This window comes from Garra rufa, chromosome 18 (assembly GCF_049309525.1).
Source record: "Garra rufa chromosome 18, GarRuf1.0, whole genome shotgun sequence".
NCBI lineage: Eukaryota > Metazoa > Chordata > Actinopteri > Cypriniformes > Cyprinidae > Garra > Garra rufa.
In genome coordinates this window covers 19,376,330-19,388,795 of record NC_133378.1, presented here as the reverse complement: position 1 = coordinate 19,388,795, position 12,466 = coordinate 19,376,330, and the positions used below count along the sequence as shown (strand labels likewise).

Below are 12,466 nucleotides of genomic sequence, written 5' to 3'. Positions count from 1 at the left end.
TTTCATTTTGCTTTATGTGAGATTAAATGTCACAGAAGGGCAAATTTTATATAATTTTTATTTAATTTTATTACTTTTTTATTTTAGGTCTCATTAATGTAGGTTCTGCTGCAGGCTAACTGAAATAGCGAGTTCATTTTCACTTTGCTTTATGTGAGGTTAAATGTCACAGAAGGGCAAATTTTATTTAATTTTATTACTTTTTTTATTTTAGGTCTCATAAATGTAGGTTCTGCTGCAGGCTAACTGAAATAGCGAGTTCATTTTCACTTTGCTTTATGTGAGGTTAAATGTCACAGAGGTTTAAATTTGAAACGCCCTCCAGCACCGCAAGAGTCGACAACGTGTGAATAGATGATCTGAGGGAAAGAGATAATGCCGAGAGAAATATACCTCTATTTTTTTCTTGTCTACAAATTCTGCAACAAGACACATGACTCATCTTGGCAGAGTATTTTTCGCTTTCGCTCGAGTCTCATTTCTGCTGCCTATACAAAATGGAAACGCTGAACTTCTTTACTCTCATGGAAAAATGTCTCAAGATGTTAAACAGGCTGTTTTCTGAATTCATTTGACCACGATCTGAGCGCTGGCGAGTGTGGGTGAAGTGAGCTCATATTTTCATATCTAGAGGTGCGAAATGCTTTACTCAATGTGTTTATTTCAGAGGTGTCGTTCAGACCTCTCCACAGTGCTTTAAATTACTTTAGGGAATTCAGATCGTTGGACGCCGGGCTTTTTTTATTATATGAACATGTTCAAATGCATTTCGTCTTTTACCCTTATTTGTATGTAAATCACTTTGGAGTAAACGCAGTGTATGATCACGTAACTCTAAGTAGCAGTTGTTTTGCAGTGATTTTTCATGTTTCTCCATGTTCTGAATATTCTCTGTGGTGGGTTGTTGAACTAAATGCAGTTTCTCCAGTGTTTCGTGGGGTTAACCTGTTTGTTTTGTTGCTTTGTGAGGTGACAGGTTGTCATGTTGACCCGTAATCTGAGGAGCTGTTGAGATGGTCTGTTGTTTTTTTATGATGTTGTGCCGTCATGTAGTGGTGTACTAGTGGTAGCTGATGGCTTCTGACAGTCTTCAACACGCAGTGCCGATACTTCTGGGCGCATTTCGGCTTCTGCCTTATAATCTCCATAGGAAAATCAATCAAAATCTACATTATCTCACTGCATAATCTCTAATCTAGACAGATAGGTCTTGGTTTTAGCCCTGAGCAGAAAATGCAATTTTAGTTCATGTTTTTCCACATCTGAAATATTGCCATGGAGGATGGTTTCACACTGAGGTAGATGAGCAGAGACACACGGTCAGCCCAGGGGAACTCGCAATGTCCCATGAGATTACACTGCACCCATCCACACAGCGAAAGCTGTTTTACCCTCTAGCGTACTGTTGTCGACCACGCACTGAATCAACCTCTCTTGTTACACTTTGAAAAACAGGTAACTGTTATCCACGTTTATTCTGTGAAGAACTGTGGGACTATAGATTTGATGTTGTATGAGCACTGTAGACCTGTGTGAGTTGGGACATTTAGTCATAACTAGGCTATTAATGGCTGTTGGTTGAAGCTTTATGTAAAATGTTTATAACAACATTTGAAAGATATATTACTTGCCTATCTTAAAAGGATAGTTCACCTTAAAAATTAATTCTGGTATCATTTACTCACCCTCACATCATTTAAATCGGTATGACTGGCTATACAATGGAAGTCAATAGGGTCCAAAACTTTGATTTGTATGAAAAAACAAACAAAAAACCTCAGAGACATTTTTCAAACTATCTCCTTTTGTGTTCCACAAAGAACATTTCTACAGATTTGGAATGATATGAGGTTGATAATGATAACAAAATTTTAATTTCCGAGTGAACTGTCCTTTTAAAGGTGCTGTAAGTGCTCGCCCTTCACTATTTTGCTCATTTTCAATCACAATCTTAAAAAAAAAATCCACTGATGACAAATGGAGAGTGCTAAAATATAACAGGCCCCACCTTTCTGAATGTTTGCGTTTTTTGTTTACAGATTCTAGCGCTGTCTTCAGTCAAACGCAGGTGTGATTTCTCAGGACACCTATTTCAGTGATATTTGTCAGATTAGAGTTACTTTTATGTGTGATTCCCAAATTCCCCGCTGCTTACAGCACCTTTAATAATGTCATCAGGATGAAGAGTAGTTAGAAAGCAATATATATATAAACTGCACAGAATATCAGTGAAATCTCTGGCACCGGTTAAATCCCCCATTGTATGTTATAGCAGAGATTTGAGCTGCATATCACATAGAGAACTTCACTTGAAACTTATAGATGGGTTAACATGGTCTGGATTTTAATCTGAATTGTGTTGAACCGTGTTGAGACACAATTGCGAGTCCAGTTCAGTAGTTCAGTGCCTATATATGTGAGGTAGTGCCTCTACTGCGATTTCTGTAATAAACTCTTTGAACATTTCTATGTGATCCTGTGTGGTTCAATGTGTCTTCCTTAAACTTTAATGTAAGGACTCATTCTTGCAGCACAGAGAAATGAACAAAAGCACATTTCAGGACGCGTTTCTAAAATGTAAACTTATTTCATGTGAACATGGCGTCTAAAAATTGCGTTGCTAATGTGTGAGACGCTGAAAAACTGTGAGATGCGTTGCACAATGGGCAAACAGGTAGGTTACTTGAAACAGGTATGTTACCTTGCGTGTGTTTACTTAATTGCAAAATGGCTGGCCCAAGTAAATTGTGACTTTTTTCTTGGATGGTTTACAAAATGAGTAATCCCAAAAATGTCACCAATTCTTTTTGATAAACAAATGTAAACTTATTTTATGTTAACATGGCGTCTTAAAGTTTTGTCGCTAATGTGTGAGACACTGAAAAACTGGGAGATGCGTCGCACAATGGGTAAACAGATACTGTCACGAGTGAGAAATCGGAGATCTGGGTCCAAACGCGGGTAAGTATTTTTATTAACAAAAGAGAAAATAACAGAACAAAAGGCCAACACGGCACACACGACTAAACTAAAAACACAAAGCAAACAGAACAGAAAACACGGTCTTGAGCCAGGGTAAAACACAGAAACAAGATTACAAGACATCAGACTACAATACCAACAGAAAACAATGCAACCAGGACGAGTGGTGGGAAAGGGGAGACTAATATAGTGCTAGGTGATGGGAGACAGCTGTGTGATCAGAGAATGACAGGTGTGTGTGATGAGACAGGTGTGCACAATTGGTGGAGTGGGGTGCGGGAGAAAGGGAGACAGTGACCTCTGGTGGGGAATGGAAAACACACAGCCCAGAGTCATGACAGATACGCTACTTAAAAAACTAGCGCATGTTTACATAGCTTGCAAAATGGCCTGCCCAAGTGAATTGTGACTTTTTTGGGGGGCTGGTTTACTATACAAAGATAAATAATCCTAAAAATGTCACCTCCATTTCTTTTGGATGAAGACATGTAAACTTCTTTTAGGTTAACGTGTCGCCTTAAAATTGAGTCGCTAATGTGTGAAACACTGAAAAATTGGGGAATGCATCGCACAATAGGCAAACAGGAAGGCTACTTGAAAACTTAGCGCATGTTTACATAAATAGAAAAATGGCCAGCCTAAGTGAATTGTGACTCTTTTTATTCTTGGCTTGTTTACTACACAAAGATAAATGAATAATCCCAAAAATGTCACCTCCATGTATTTTAGATGAAGAAATGTAAACTTACTTTATGTGAACATGGCATCTTAAAATCTTGTCGCTAATGTGGGAGACGCTGAAAAACTGCGAGATGTGTCGCACAATATGCAAACAGGTAGGCTACTTGAAAACCTAGCGCATGTTTACATAATTGCAAAATGGCTGGCCCAAGTGAATTGTGACTTTTTTTCTTGTCTGTTTACAAAGATAAACAAATAATCCAAAAAATGTCACCTCCATTTATTTTGGATGAAGAAACGTAAACAGGTAGGCTATAAAACCTAGCAGATTTTTGCATAATTGCAAAATGGCTGGCCCAAGTGACTTTTTTTTTGGCTAGTTTACAGGACAAAGACAAATAAAACAAAAATGTCACCTCCATTTATTGTGGATGAAAAATGTAAACTTGAAATGTAAAAACCTGAAAAACTGTTATATGCTTTGCACAATGGGCAAACAGGTAGGCTACTTGCAAACCTAGCGGATGTTTACATAATTGCAAAATGGCCGGCTCAAGAGACTCTTTTTTTTTTAGCTAGTTTACAGTCAAATATAAATGAATAATACCAAAAATGTCACCTCCATTTATTTTGGATGAAGAAATGTAAACATATTTCATGTTAACATCCCAGATAGCAGACCAACACTGAATCAACATTGAATCAATGTTAATGCATCAATCATATTATCATTGAATCAATGTTGACATTTGACATTGTTTTTTCATCAGTTTTGCACCCTGAAATAATGTTATTTCAATGATGAAAAATCGATCAAGATGGTCATTAAATCAACATTTCTTCAACTTAAATTAAATCACTTATTTAACATTGAATTAACATAGAAACATTATCAAATCAATCATGCTTTTTACTTTTTTCCATCAGAGAACATGCATGACTGTAATTAATATGGTTTTGAAACAAGTCACTCAAAGTAAACAACATCCTTCAGTTGACATGCAAATGTGTTTATTTTTGCCTCACACTATTTGAACAATAATAAAAATAACATTGAATTCAGGTAAAACAAATTATTATTTAAAAAATCCAACAACAAAAAACTTTGTGGTAACTTTAAAAAATATAGGCCCTGATTCGCAGACAGGGCTTAGCTTAAATCAGGACTAGACCATAGTTAAATTAGGCTATTTAAACGGCTTTTATAAAATCCAAGGGAAAAAACACATTACTGGTGTGCATCTGAGACAAAACAACGGCAATGACATTTTAAGATCTGTCAGAGTAAGTTAATTTCAGTTAAGAGCTTAAACATGAGTTTAGTTTGAGACTAGCCTTGTGAAATGGGGGACAGAGCTTAAAATACAATGTACAAATAGGATATGATAAAATGAATGACAGAGTGGCCTTAATAGATGGAACAGTTAATTCTGAATTTATAAAGCAAATGCCAGGAGAAGAGCCTGTAAAACTGACAACATATAACAAATGTAATATGCATCTGCAAAATGGAAGTAAATGGAAATTAAAACCATCAAAGCTAGAAACACTAAAATACCACAGACTGAGACATTACCAGTTTGCTGTTCAGGTCTTGAAGTTTTTCCATGGATTAAAGCTACTTTTCTTATTAAAAAAAGATGTCCTGTCTCTTCATTAAACAGTCTGATAAACTCAGGGCTTTACACCATAAGGCAATGTCCCCAATCCATACAGGACCACAATGGAGCCAATGTTGCACTGTCACAGAAATTATGATATCTGAGGCCTCCTTTTTCTCAGCTTTCACTTGTTGTAAGGCATCTAAAGTATAAAAACAAACAGGATGTTAAAACTGCACAATGGTGTAAAACATCTGATTAGCAGTAGGGTAACTGAAAGAAGGTGGGTCCTAAATATTTGGAAATATGACTTAATGTACTACAAAATTAAGTGCAAATTGTAATTAGAATTTAATATGGCAGATGAGTGCACTTAAAATAAATATTTTTTTTCTGTCTACAAAGTTAAGATCTATTGAAAACATAATTAAGGCTTTTCTCATTAGAGTTAAGATGTTTAAGACTTTTAATGGATTTAAATTTGATCAAACTGAATTTAAGACAAAAGGACCCATGTGGACCCTGACTTACCATGCACATCTTGGAGCCTGGTGTCTGTAAATTGAGTTTTTTTGTTCAGGCGGATCTTTCAGTCTCCTACTGCCCAGTTCATCTGAAAAGCCAGCTCACTGGTTAGAGTACAACACAGCATCCTAACACGTGCCTCCAACAGCAAAACAGCCAACCTAAAAGGGTGTCGGGAACATATTTGCACAAAAAAACATGGATAAGTTACAAATAATTGTCATGGGAATGTAGTTTTTTTTTTTTAACAGCATTTACTTGGTAGATGCATACTGAATAAAAAACATGCTTTTGTCAATAAATAAATAAAATAAAAATAAATTAATCTTAAAATGTAAATTACCATCACACATCTGGCATCTTCACATTAAAGAGTCCACTCTGGTAGCTGCCATTACTTGAAACCCCAGACACTGGTTCAGCCAGTCTTCAGTCCTGATGTGAGCAAAGCTGTGAAATGTCCTTCTGATGGGCCTACAAAAAGGAAAAAATGGAGGGTGAATTAGGTTATTAGGTTAAGCAAATTCATTTTGTGACACACTGACTTAAGGTGTTAAGTATTAACGTTATATTAAGCAAATATATTAAATAAAATAATCAAAAATGTGACCCTGGTCCACAAAACCAGTCATAAGTGTCAATTTTTCGAAATTGAGATTTATACATCATCAAAGGGCTGAATAAATAAGCTTTCCATTGATGTAAGGTTTGTTAGGACAGGAAAATATTGGTCTGAGATATAACCATTTGAAAATCTGGAATCTGAAGGTGCAGAAAAATCAAAATACTGATGTTTAATTATAAGTTGAAAGTATTTTGCTTTAAAAAAATTAAAATGTTTAATTTAATATTATAATATATACCTGGATGACCACAATAATCATAAAGACATTCATTGGAGCATTTATTCAGTATCAGTCTCTGGCTGAATGTGCTCCTCATAGCCAAAAACAGCTAGCTAATGAACACATTATTAGCAGCAGTAATAGTAGTAGTAGCTATGTTTTTAGTAATTAATGATTAAATGCAACTACTACTACTATTACTGTTGCTAATAATATCCTGCTGGTTTATCTGACTTCTATCTAATAATAACAGTTCTATGTTAATCTACACACTCTGCAGTTTTATTTGTGTATTGATTGGTGCTGCTAGTGGTGATGAGTTCACAGAATTTATTGTTTAATGAGCATGTGCCCAATTCATTTCAGGAAAATGTGCCATATTTAAGTGTTGAATGAGGAATTGACAGTCTAAGTCCCACTAGTGAAATACTGACCAAAAATCAACATTGATTCAATATTTTTTATTTCAACACAAAAAAGCATTGAATTATCAACATTGATCCAATGTTATTTAGCATTGATTTTTTCAACCTCAACCAAAATGATGATTCTGATGGAATTTCAACATTGAATCAATGTCACCTTGCTATCTGGGATGGCGTCTTAAAATCACGTCACTAATGTGCGAGACGCTGAAAAAAGCCAGATGCGTCGCACAATGGGCAAACAGGTAGGCTACTTGAAAACCTAGCGTAAGTTTACATAATGCAAAATGGCCTGCCCAAGTGACTTTCTTTGTGGCTAGTTTACAGCACAAAGATAAGCAGATGAAATATGTTATCTTCATTTATTTTGGATGAAGAAATGGGCACAATGGGCAATCAGGTAGGCTAGTTAACTTAACGCAAAAACGCGTTCTGTGTGAACCAGGCCGGTGTTACGAGATTTTTGGTTTCTGAGATATATGGTTTCTGTGGGCGGAGCATACATGCATATTAATGAGACATGACCAGACATGCGCGAATGATCGTGAAACTGAAAATATCAGCTCTGCTAATCTCAGAATGTTTAACGATTTTTTCATAAACCTAACAGACCTTTGTCTAATCTATGAACATGTCTAAATTAAATGTGTTTACCTTGTTAATGCAGTTACAACAGTTTTATTAGTATGTTCTTTTTTCGTGTGAGGTCATCCACAACTAAATGAGAATGACAGGCTTTCACTTCATGTAACTTTATACGCAAACCTCATCTGCATCCAGTATTGATTTCAGTTCGTAGCAGTAGGTAGATTTCTACATTGCAATGCTTAAACTGAGACTTTATTGTTGTTATTCTTTGTTAAATACATCACTGACTGTAACATCTTAAACTTCCAGAAATGTATCTGTGGACAAATACGTTTGTTTATAAACTAGTCTAATTTGATTGTTTAAGTCTTGTTAACTTGTGATCAAACCACAACTTTGTGTAAATAAACTAACTTGGACTAATAAGTCTATTAGCCTAAAGAAATCAACATGTCTGTTCTTTTATCACTTGTTTCATTGTTGTGCTGGATGAAAAGCATTTCAATAAATGAAATTATTATGTAAAGGTTGTGCAGTAATTTGTCTAGGAAAAGTATTGAAATAAAAGGTAAAAATAGAGATTTTTGGTACATCTGCTTTAAAAGAGAAAAATAAAATCACAGCCTTTTATGAAAGCAATTTAACAACAAGTGTAGTGGTGACAAATTTTATTTACAGTAGAATCTTGTACAAAGAAACAATCTTGGACAACAAATATATATAAATTAATAAGGAAGAACAGAAAAAAAAGCCATGCACATTATGCACTATAAAGGTCCTTGGCACCCTGGACAAATGAAGACTTCCTCTAAACTGGGCCTGCTCATGCAGCTGTCGCATTAAATCTGAGAGAGATTAAGATTATGGATTAATAAACACTTAAATAGCAGTTTCATATACAGCAATGAAATCATGCCCCCAGTTAAACATACCCAAGTGTCCACTTTGTCATCTGTATAAGGATATTTATTGCCACAGGCCATGCATAAATCACTCAGGTCTTCTATGGGAGGGAGGGCAAAATATTAATAAAAAATAAAAAAAACACACACACACATGATATGGTACATAATCATGACGTGCAGCATTTCATCCAATTTTAAGAATTTACCAGATTCATTTAGGAGGTTCTGGCCGATGTCCTCACGCATAACCACAATGTCGTCAGGATCACTTGGGAAATTGAGGTTTCCTCCTGTTAAAATGGCTTCTGCAAACTAAGAAAAAAAAGGGAAAAGAAGAGGGAGAGAAAACACTATGATAAGATGGCAGAAAAACTGCTTACTTTAGTAACAGCTACATACTTTGCACACAAACACTCCACATGAATTGCCGTCTTTCTGTAAACTGTGTGGTAACGTCCCACATTTCCATTCAGTGCCCTTAAATCCCTTGTGGTCCATGAAATCCCTTTGGGAAAAAAAAAAAAAGTGTAAAAACTACATAAAAATAAAATATAAAACCCACACAAACACCCCAATAACAACAACAACACCACCACCACCATCATCATAATCATCATCAAGAGCTTCATTACACAATTATTGATTCCCACCTCACAGCCTTACAGCAGTGAGCCAACTTCTTGCTTCCCTCACCAAGGGAGTTCATATAGACAATCCTTCCTTGTTGAGGATACATAAACTACAAAGAGACTTACAATTTTACAAATGTACAAGGGAAAAAAAAGGAGAGAAGTCAGGGAATTAAGCAAACCAGGAGTGTCCAGTGGTGAGCATCATTTACAGACCCCAGAAGCAAATCATATTTATGCAGATCTGTCTATATGGGCATACAAGTGATTACAAGATCAATACACAATGAATAAATAAACTCATGGTATTCATTTTATCAGGATTGGTAAACAGTTTTACCCTTTTCATTAAACAGGCTTTGCCATTCCACATTTTTGTCATTTCAAAAGAATCAATGACAAGTGCATTGCCTGCATATCTTTTTGCAAGACAAGCAAGGTATGCATTGATGACCTGCAACGGAAAAATTAAAATAAACAAGATAGCCACAGTTTTACCACAGTGTGTTAATGTCAGTATTATGATGCTCAAATGGAAACAACCAACCTCACTTTCAAGCTCCTCTCCAGGCCTGAGGCGCTCAAGATCCATAGAAAAGAGCTTGTATGGACCTATTTTGCTCCAGATTCGTCCTCCAATTTTACCTGCCCAGATGTCTTGTAACACTAAAACACAAAGAGGCAATGCTTAAATTTTTAATTTAAATTAGTTTTGAAAATTAAAAAGGAGGCTACATACAAGTCAGCTGGGAGAAAGCAGACTTTGAGACTGCAGGCAGGGAGGAGGCAGGCTCTGAGGATGCAGGCAGGGAGGAGGCAGGCTCTGAGGATGCAAGCAAAAAGGATGTAGGCTCTGAGGCTGCAGGCAGGGAGGATGCTGGCTGGGTAATGGTATGGGACTGGAATGAGACAATAGGTATGGTGATGGGCAAATGATGCAGGGTAAATTGTGTAACTGGCAAAGTAACAGGATGGGTGAATGTGAGATGGGGTTGAACAGGTGGGCAATTGACAGTGACTGGGGTTAAAACGGGAACTGAAGGCGCAGTGGCAGGTAAGGATGTTGTGACATGTGACTTTGGGAGCTTTTGCTGGTGGTTCTTCTTTGAAGTGCACTAAGTGATCAAGGTTTACTTTGGGGTAGATTTTGCCATTGTCATCAGCGAGATCAATGCTTTTGTCCTTTACATTTAAAACAATGTATGGGCCGACATAATCTGGGTCAAGCTTGCCTCCCTTTCGCTGCTGACTCCTTATATTTTGCCGCAACACTCGGTCTCCAACCTGCAGGACCCTGGGCTTTTCTTGCAGCTTTCTTTTTTTAATTTTAGAATGAACCTGTGCCATATTTTCTTTGACAACCTGGTAAAGGCGGTCCTGTCGTTTCACACATTCAGAAATGCACTCCTCGGCTACCAGTTCCTCAACACTTTCATTGATCTAAGAATCAGAATTGCACATGTTACATTTACAAAGTAATTGCAGAAAACAAATTAGTTTAAATAATGTACTGACCTCATATTTGTCTGGTACCTCACATGGATACCTAGCCTCATGTCCAAAAAGTAAAAAATAAGGCGAAAACTTTGTAGTAAGTTGTTTTTTGGTTCTCAAGCCAAACATTGTGGCCTCCAAATAATCTGCCCACAAGCTTGGCTTCCTTTCCACTAGCTTGCTCAAAGTTCTGTATAAGGAGAAGAAATAAAAAACATTATGGACCTGTAAATCAATAACCAACTGTATTATAACTGAAAACACACACCACAACAATAACAACTACTATATTATATATATATATATTAGTGGTGGGCCGTTATCGGCGTTAACGTGCTGCGTTAACGCGAAACTCTTATCGTGCGATAAAAAAAATATCGCCGTTAATCTATTCTCATATTTGGGTTGGGAGCTGGGTCTAAACTACTGATAGTTTAACGCTAATGTATACCGAATATGGTCACGCGTTTAAGTCTCCTCCACCAAAACACAGACAGGATCGCGTCGTCCTCCATTCATGAAAACCGAATCTACTATAGCGCGAAATGCCACGTAAATTCGTTTTTTGGATTCATAAATCTAATGTTGGTCAGTCACTTAATTCAAATCGCGATATGGACTAGTGTATGTGAAAACTGAAATGCAAAAAGACCGTTTTAATATGAATCTGAAATGTTCCGTTTGCCTAGCTGTATGTATGCATGGCGGAGACGAGCTTTTACTACACGCATACTGAAACACACGTGACGCTCCCGGTAATTTTTGGCTTTTTTTTAATCTCACATGAACAGATAAACTTAATCTCCCAAACTGCTGTGAGTGTCACTTTTACCGTTTCATTTGAGAAAACTAGCATCATATCATACTGTATGACACAGAAACGTCACGGCAACCTGTCAAAATAAAAGTACGGTGTAACATGTAATGGGCTGGGTAGGTGTTGACGTTAAAAAAAAACACAATCTAATAGGTAGAAAAAATAATTTCATTGTTAGTTAGTTAGTAAACACAAGTACATCTAATTGAACATAATTTATTTTCATCAACAAATTATCATAGAACAGCTTTATGAGCTTTATGATCCATTCTCAAAGACTTACTTTTAGTCATTATTTGGGTAGCACACATATTCTGAATGCCTTCAGCAGAATTCAAATTAGCCATTTTAATCTAGATTAATCTAGATTAATTCCAAGATTTAATCTAGATTAATCTAGATTAAAAAAATTAATCTATGCCCACCCCTAATATATATATATATATATATATATATATATATCTCCTCTGAATTGTGCCATTAAGCTTCTCAACCAAACCATTTGTCTGTGGATGGTATGGTGCACATAAGCTCCTGCTGATGCCCAGTGTTTGGCACACCTCTAGATTGATCTGTATATGCACAAAGTTTTATTTTTAGGTGAGCAGGAATTTCATTAAATAAGAAAAAAGCTCTTTCAAGAAAATGTTAAGAATTAGAATGGGGGAAAAAAACAAAACACACACACACACACTTTAATACTAACCTGGTTTACAAATTCAGTGCCTTGATCCGTTAGTATCCTTTTCGGGGCACCGAATTTATAGAAAAGTTTAATTATACACTCTGTCACCTCCTCTGCCCTTTTAGACTTCAGTGGGAAAGCCTCACACCACTTTGTAAAATAATCTACCATCACACAAATGTACTGGTAGCCATCTTTTGTTGGTGTGAGCTTTCCCACTAAGTCCATACCCACAATCTCCCATGGCTCTGCCACCTGGAAAACATTCACATGTTTAAGTCCATTGCAA

At 36.4% G+C, this 12,466-nt stretch overlaps 1 protein-coding gene and 1 long non-coding RNA gene across 2 annotated transcripts in view; one reads left to right on the top strand and one right to left on the bottom strand.

Moving 5' to 3' along the window:
• The window catches only part of oard1 (O-acyl-ADP-ribose deacylase 1), a 91,051-nt gene that overhangs the window by 64,213 nt on the left and 14,372 nt on the right, over window positions 1-12,466 (top strand). The window lies entirely within an intron of this gene.
• On the bottom strand, window positions 4,671-6,264 carry LOC141290475 (uncharacterized). Its single transcript, XR_012340159.1, has 3 exons — window positions 6,133-6,264; window positions 5,796-5,950; window positions 4,671-5,466 (listed from the first exon to the last, which is right to left on the bottom strand). It is a non-coding gene; the product is annotated as an uncharacterized lncRNA (long non-coding RNA).